This window comes from Ostrea edulis, chromosome 4, assembly GCF_947568905.1.
Source record: "Ostrea edulis chromosome 4, xbOstEdul1.1, whole genome shotgun sequence".
NCBI lineage: Eukaryota > Metazoa > Mollusca > Bivalvia > Ostreida > Ostreidae > Ostrea > Ostrea edulis.
The window spans coordinates 83,144,867-83,154,214 of record NC_079167.1 but is presented as its reverse complement, the minus strand read 5'-3'; positions in this window follow the sequence as shown (position 1 = coordinate 83,154,214).

The following is a 9,348-nucleotide window of genomic DNA, read 5'->3' as shown; positions in this document are numbered from 1 at the left end:
ATTTCGATGTAATGGAGTATAATGTGTAATGGGCCTTTTCCCCATACTCTGGAGATAAGTAAGCGAGATTTACCTACCCTGGAGATAAGTCAGTGAGAGTTACATACCCTGGAGATAAGTCAGTGAGAGTTAGTTACCCTGGAGATAAGTCAGTGAGAGTTATTTAACCTGGAGATAATTCAACAAGAGTCACATACCCTGGAGATAATTCAACAAGAGTTACATACCCTGGAGATAATTCAACAAGAGTTACATACCATGGAGATAATTCAACGAGAGTTATATACCATGGAGATAAGTAAGCGAGAGTTACCTACCCTAGAGATAAGTCAGTGAGAGTTTTGTTTTTTTTTTTTTTTTTTTTTACCTTTCAATATCTTTTATTCCTAGCTAACATACATTTGATATTTGGGGGTAATGTCTCCGCAGAGACCCCCGAATAATCCTCACCTAGGGTGCCAGGGGCTCCATGGATTGGATATATATATATATATATATATATATATATATATATATATATATATACTGTACATATATGTGAACATAGTATAGTTGATAAGATTGTTTTTCTTTTACACTTAAAGATTTACATGCTAGATAGCAATATTTTTCAATTAAAAAAAAAAAAAAGAAGCATGAAATAATATTGTTTTAATTGCTTTAAATGATAATGATAGTAATAAAGAGACAAAATATATTTAGGTGTCAAAAGGATATCAGTATGTAAAATCCAATCTACACTTAATACATATAAAGCAATGACCGATCCATATTGTTGCAGGGGAGACACAATCACCAACAGTTCACCACTCCCCTAACAACAAGTACTGAGGAACAGGTCACCCTTAAGTACTGGTGGAATGCTATTTTAACCGAGTCAAAAGCTTTCTTAAAATCACAGAATAACAAAATTTGTGGGTCATTTGAGTTTTCACAATATTCATATATATCAAGGATAGTACTTACACTAAATCCAATAAATCTGCCTTTAATATAAGCAGTTTGGTCTTCATTGATTAGATTATCAACTACTTTTTGTAGCCTTCTAACTAAAACGAATGCTAAAATTGTGTAATCTGAATTTGTTAAGCTAATCGGTCGATAATTTTTTATCTTATCTCTTTCTCCCTTTTTATGCAGTAATAATAAAAGTGAGAGCCTTTGTGTAAAGGGCATATTACCAGTTTCAAAAGTGTATTCAAGAGTTGCATAAAAATGTATTTCATTTCATTCCAAAAGGTTTTATAGAATTCATTAGGAATTCTATCCATCCCGGGTGATTTATTATCTTTAAGATTCATTACCGCTTCTTTAAATTCTTGAAGAGTAAGCATTTCATCGCAAAAAGATCTTCGGTTTTCATCTAATTTTTGTTCAATATTTAATTCATTTAAATAATTTTGTATTTCATTAAAATCAATGTGAGAGTTACTTACCCTGGAGATAAGTCAGCGAGAGCTACTTACCCTGGATATAATTCAACAAGAATTAACTACCCTGGAGATAAGTCAGCGAGAGTTACTTACCCTGGAGATAAGTCAGTGAAATTTACTTACCCTGGAGATAAGTCAGCGAGAGTTACTTACCCTGGAGATAAGTCAGTGAGAGTTACTTACCCTGGAGATAAGTCAGCGAGAGTTACTTACCCTGGAGATAATTCAACAAGAGTTACATACCCTGGAGATAAGTCAGTGAGAGTTACCTACCCTGGAGATAAGTCAGTGAGAGTTACCTACCCTGGAGATAAGGCAACAAGAGTTACATACCCCGGAGATAAGTCAATGAGAGTTACTTACCCTGGATATAATTCAACGAGAGTTACTTACCCTGGATATAAGTCAACGAGAGTTACATACCCTGGAGATAAGTCAGTGAGAGTTACTAACCCTGGAGATAATTCAACGAGAGTTACATACCTTGGAGATAATTCAGTGAGAGTTACTTAACCTGGAGGTAAGTCAGTGAGAGTTACTAAACCTGGAGATAAGGCAACGATATTTATGTATCCTATAGATAAGTCAGTAAGAGTTACATACCCTGGAGATAAGTCAGCGAGATTTACTTACTCTGGAGATAATTCAGTGAGAGTTACTAAACCTGGAGATAAGTCAGCGAGAGTTACATACCCTGGAGACAATTCAACAAGAGTTACATACCCTGGAGATAAGTCAACGAGAGTTACATACCCTGGAAATAAGTCAGCGAGAGTTACTTACCCTGGAGATAATTCAACAAGAATTACTTACCCTGGAGATAAGTCAACGAGAGTTACATACCCTGGATATAAGTCAGTGAGAGTTACTTACCCTGGAGATAAGTCAGCGCGAGTTACTTACCCTGGAGATAATTCAACAAGAGTTACATACCCTGGAGATAATTCAACGAGATTTACTTACCTGGAGATAAATCAGCGAGAGATACATACCCTGGAAATAAGTCAGCGAGAGTTACATACCCTGGAGATAAGTCAGCGAGAGTTACTTACCCTGGAGATAATTCATCGAGAGTTACATACCCTGGAAATAATTCAAGAAGAGTTACATACCCTGGAGATAAGTCAGTGAGAGTTACCTACCCTGGAGATAAGTCAGTGAGAGTTACTTACCCTGGACATAAGTCAACGAGAGTTACATACCCTGGAGATAAGTCAGCGAGAGTTACATACCCTGGAGATAAGTCAGCGAGAGTTACTTACCCTGGAGATAAGTCATCGAGAGTTACATACCCTGGAAATAATTCAAGAAGAGTTACATACCCTGGAGATAAGTCAGTGAGAGTTACCTACCCTGGAGATAAGTCAGTGAGAGTTACTTACCCTGGACATAAGTCAACGAGAGTTACATACCCTGGAGATAAGTCAGCGAGAGTTACATACCCTGGAGATAAGTCAGCGAGAGTTACTTACCCTGGAGATAATTCATCGAGAGTTACATACCCTGGAAATAATTCAAGAAGAGTTACATACCCTGGAGATAAGTCAGTGAGAGTTACCTACCCTGGAGATAAGTCAGTGAGAGTTACTTACCCTGGATATAATTCAACGAGAGTTACAATCCCTGGAGATAATTCAACGAGAGTTACTTAACCTGGAGATAAGTCAGTGAGAGTTACTTACCCTGGACAGAAGTCAACGAGAGTTACATACCCTGGAGATAAGTCAGCGAGAGTTACCTACCCTGGAGATAATTCAGTGAGAATTACTTAACCTGGAGGTAAGTCAGCGAGAGTTACATACCCTGGAGATAATTCAGTGAGAGTTACTTAATCTGGAGATAAGGCAACGACATTTATGTACCCTATAGATAAGTCAGCGAGAGTTACATACCCTGGAGATAAGTCAGCGAGAGTTACTTACCCTGGAGATAACTCAACAAAAGTTACATACCCTGGAGATAAGTCAGTGAGAGTTACTTACCCTGGATATAATTTAACGAGAGTTACAATCCCTGGAGATAATTCAACAAGAGTTACTTAACCTGGAGATAAGTCAGTGAGAGTTACTTACCCTGGAGATAAGTCAGCGAGAGTTACATACCCTGGACATAAGTCAACGAGAGTTACATACCCTGGAGATAAGTCAACGAGAGTTACTTACCCTGGAGATAAGTTAGCAAGAGTTACTTACCCTGGAGATAATTCAATAAGAATTACTTACCCTGGAGATAAGCCAGTAAGAGTTACATACCCTGGAGATAAGTCAACGAGAGTTACCTACCCTGGAGATAAGTCAGTGAGAGTTATGTACCTTGGATATAAGTCAGTGAGATTTACCTACCTTGGAGATAAGTCAACGAGAGTTACATAACCTGGAGATAATTCAACAAGAGTTACCTACCCTGAATATAAGTCAGTGAGAGCTACTTACCCTGGAGATAAGTCAGCAAGAGTTACTTACCCTGGAGATAATTCAACAAGAATTACTTACCCTGGAGATAAGTCAATAAGAGTTACATACCCTGGAGATAAGTCAACGAGAGTTACCTACCCTAGAGATAAGTCAGCGAGTGTTATGTACCTTGGAGATAAGTCAGTGACATTTACATACCCTGGAGATAAGTCAACGAGAGTTACATACCCTGGAGATAATTCAACAAGAGTTACCTACCCTGGAGATAAGTTAGCGAGAGTTACCTACCCTGGAGATAAGTTAGCGAGAGTTACATACCCTGGAGATAATTCAACAAGTGTTATCTACCCTGGAGATAAGTTAGCGAGAGTTACTTACCCTGGAAATAGGTCAGCGAGAGTTACATACCCTGGAGATAATTCAACGAGAGTTACATACCCTGGAGATAATTCAACGAGAGTTACATACCCTGGAGATAATTCAACAAGAGTTACATGCCCTGGAGATAATTCAACGAGAGTTACATACCCTGGAGATAATTCAACAAGAGTTACATGCCCTGGAGATAATTCAACGAGAGTTACATACCCTGGAGATAATTCAACGAGAGTTACATACCCTGGAGATAATTCAACAAGAGTTACATACCCTAGAAATAATTCAACAATAGTTACTTACCCTGGAGATAAGTCTGTTAGAGTTACAAACATTTAACTACAGAGACATTAACTTTAATAATAGACATCTAACAACAAAGACATTAATTCTCACAGTAGACATTTAACAACGTTTTATAACGTTAGTTGTATGCCATTTGTAAGCAGCTGTTCATATTATTTCAACAATAGATCATCACATGTATACGGATTTATGATTACACAAGGTGGTATGTTAGAGTGTTAGATTAAAGTTTTCATGGTGCACATGCTTGCCAAAGCTGTGAAACATGCTAGCGACATACATGATAAAGCAATACAAACCAGCTATAAATCCAACAATGTCTCGTCTTTCATATACCTTGTAAACAGTAGAAATAGGAGATGTAGAATGACAAATGAAGTTATAAGACTGTGAAAACACTGTTTTTAAGAAGATTTGTTTATCAGTTAAACTGTGAAAACCTTGACCTGTGATTTTTTCTGAAAATATATAGGACGATTTGTAAATGTATGTGTGGTTTGAGGTAACTTGTTGGTACTTTATTCCCTATTGGCACTGATTTGTAAATGTCCGTGTGGTTTGAGGTAACTTGTTGGTACTTTATTCCCTATTGGCTCTGATTTATAAATGTCTGTGTGGTTTGAGGTAACTTGTTGGTATTTTATTCCTATTGACTCTGATTTGTAAATGTCCGTGTGGTTTGAGGTAACTTGTTGGTATTTTATTCCCTATTGGCTCTGATTTATAAATGTCTGTGTGGTTTGAGGTAACTTGTTGGTATTTTATTCCTATTGACTCTGATTTGTAAATGTCCGTGTGGTTTGAGGTAACTTGTTGGTATTTTATTCCTATTGACTCTGATTTGTAAATGTCCATGTGGTTTGAGGTAACTTGTTACTTTATTCCCTATTGACACTGATTTTAACTACTCAAGAAAACAGGCAAACAAAATTGCATGTACCATTGTATATATTCAGTTTTATTTACAATGGTGGAAGGTGAAAATCACGAAAAGGGACCAATCTCATGAGGAATACCAACTAGAGAGTAGGGCAAACACGGATCCCTGGACACACCAGAGGTGGGATCAGGTGCCTAGGAAGAGTAAACATCCCATGTCGACCGGTCACACCCGCCGTGAGCCCTATATCTTGACCAGGTAAACGGAGTAATCCATAGTCAAAATCAATGTGCCAAGAACGCTCTAACAATCGGTATGAAACAGTTAGACAACATTTGACCTAATGATAGGTTGTATGGGCAAACTAGATCATTATAATGACCATAGAATTTGCGAAATACTGACTTTAAACGAGACTGTTAAAACCTCTGTAACATCAAATTGTTTGCCAGTAACCTGCCATGATTGCTTATCGAATGAGTTGAGAGATATAAACACCATATGTAGGTGATAATGGAATATTGCTACATAACTACGGGAAGTGGACGATGGAGAAGCTGAAATCATCCCGTTTGTCATACAGTTGACTTGTTTGTATGGCCGTGAACATCCATCCTCAACAAAATATCTAAGTACGAAGCAGGTGTGGGGGACTCTGTGGTGTATTTTATTTTGAGTTCACAGGATATATCGAATCGACGTATGAATGAAAATGATTATTGCTAATAGATAAAACGTAATTTCAATATTTCGCTAAAATAAAACGTCGTCGATATATATATATATATATATATATATATATATATATATATATATATATATATATATATATATATATATATATATATATATATATAAAGTCTCTTTTTTCAAAGAAACACCCCCCCCCCCCCAAAAAAAACTCTAAATACTTTGTAGAAATATTTCGACCGTGTTACAAAGTGTTTAGAGTTTATATATATATATATAATATAATATATTATAATAATAATAAATATATATATATATATATATATATATATATATATATATATATATATATATATATATATATAACTGACAGGTGCTAATGCGAGTAATACCAAGATGTAATATATAGATACTTGATCGAGATTTCCCTTATGTCGGTTGTCATTGTGATATTGTATTTTATTGTATGCTTTGTTCTTTTCTGTTTTCTATGCTTTGTATACATGTTGAGGAGAGCATATTCCTAGCCCTAGGGCTGATTGCAATCCTCGTTAAATAAATAAAGCATTGAATGAAATTAAATAAATTATGAAAAAACACCCTGTATAAACTTGTGACGGACATATTATGTACCATTTCTGGTGCTCTTGCCTATTGAACCACCGAGCTTTTATCAAATTATCCAAAACGATATCTGACTATGTATATAGATAGAATGGCTTTGGTTAACGGGGCATAAATCTTGTGACTAAACCTTTCTGACGGTACATAGAATAAGATCATCACCAGGGGTATCGTGTGTCCAAACAGCCATATCAATTGTCCACTTTGAAACAGATACTAATTTCGTAAATTGTTTTCTCTTTGGTCGTCAACATTTTCTTTCTTGTTGAGAATCTGAACGGCTATTGGTCTGTTACTTCCGAAAAAGTTCAAACATCTCACGGAATCTTGAGAGAAATTAATCTAAGATGAATCGCGATATGACGCCTCATCACACTCTAATTATGTTACACATACTATATATATATTCATGCTAACCTATACTAATTGCTCTGTGGAATCGTTCATTTTGAAGCGTAGAATGATGTCGTGGTCATACACGGGTTTCTTCTGGTCATCCATAGATAAAATAGTCTTATATAAGGGTGACCGTTGGTCACCCATAGAAGCAATGGTTATAGGAGGGTTACCTTTGGTCACACATTAATGATCGCATACCTCTGGTCACCCATAGATGTAACAGTCACACAAGAGTTACTTTTGGTCGACCATAGATATAAGGCAGCCGTTGGTCACCCACAGAAGCAATGGTTAATAAAAGGGTTACCTGTTGTTAACCATTGATGCGAAGTTCATGTAAGGGTTACCTTTGGTCTCCCATAGATGTAATACAGTCATATAAATGAAATCTTTGGTTACCCATAGATGCAACGGTTATAAGAGGGTTGCCTCTGGTCACATATTGATATGTTATGGAACATCAAATTAATACAAACTCAAATAATTATTGAAGATATTGAATTATTTAAAGACTCGCACAATGATTGAATTGATGCACTCATAAAATCTATGGCATGTCAAACGTTGCAATATTTGATCCTTTCCATTTGTATTGTATAATTTTCCATTTGTATTGTATATTTTCCATTTGCATTATATATTTTTTTCGTTTGCATTGTATAATTTCCATTTGCGTTACAAAATCTTTCATTTGTATTGCATCCGAGGGATTGTTTATTTTGATTTGTTACGAAGGATTTCATTAGTTTAGGTCCCACTTATATTTAGCCGTCACCAGCTGCAGGTGACGTACCACAAATAGACTTACTATGCTACATGTACGCGCACAGTGGCGTAACAGTGGGGGTTCTTTAACGTGTCAACGCCTGTCCCAACACGGGATGTCTGCTTTTAAGGTCACATTATCCGAAAGATCTGTGATTCTCACTTTTAGATAGCAATGCGTATGGAAAAGTATTAACTGGTTTGATGCAGCCATGACACGAGTAGAACTCGAACATGCGACCTCACGATTACGAACCAAAGGGTGTATCACTGAACAACCGCGATCGGTTCCATATAAGGACTAGTTGAACACACATGTAGCTAGCAATGAGGAATCTTGCGCCGGGAGACCCCCCCCCCTTCCCTTCACAAATATATTTTATATACAGATGTCGAAAAAAGCATGCATGTACGTTTTATTTTGTCAGAACGCACTTGTTCCAGGGGACTTTCAGGGGCGAGTCCAGGAATTGCGGTTACGGGGGCGCCACTTTGAGGCAGGGGGTCTGGGGACCGCCTTCAGGCGGCCCCAGTGGGTCCAGGGCGAAGCCCTGGTTGGGATCCAGAGGGCGAAGCCAGGGCTTGAAATATGTCATTTTTAATAAAGTGTTTGTAAAATGACGCAAATTTTAAGGGTTTCTGGAAAAATTAAGTTTTCTCAACAAAGTAATTCAAGAAATCAAAAGATTTTGTCATTTATTTCTCCGGAAATGGAAGAATTTATTGCTTCTTTTATCGTTTAATACATTTTTCTAAACAAGATGCCAAGATTTACCTTAAATTTGAAAATGGAGGAGGGGGGGGGGGGGCGCCGGCTGCGCCTCCTCTTAAATCCGCCCTCCCCCTGCAACCCCCCCCCCCCCTCCACCAAGGCTTTGCACTTGGACTCACTAGGGATCTTAAGACAGTCCCCAGCCATCCAGCAGTTTACTGCATCCTTTAGTTCAAAATTATCTAGATCAGCCAGTGGTTAAATAGGAGACTAGTTTGAATATGCTCATCATATTAGACGCATAAAAGCGATCAATTAATTGGGGGTGGGGGTGGGGTTACGCCATTACACTTAGCAAATACGGTACATTCCTGCGAAACGTGTCTCCTGAACTTTACCTCTTCAACATCTCACGCATTACCAAATTCGATAAACGATAACTTAAGATTAATCCATTGAATAGTTGTAACAAACAAAACTCGATGTTAACAATTGGTGGGGACCCAAGGGCCGAATTAAGTCCCCCGAATCTACTGAATTCTGACTAAATAAAAATGTGCATGGTTTTCTGAACAGTTCTATTTTTTTTAAATGATCAGGGGGGGGGGGGGGGGGTCGCCATTACTAGAGCTAGTTACGTATTTTCAAAAATAACTAGTCCTACATGGACCTGATCGCGGTAGCTCAGTAATATATCGCTTGGTTTGTGGGCGAGAGGTCGTGAGTTTGAGAACCGTTACTGTCATTGCC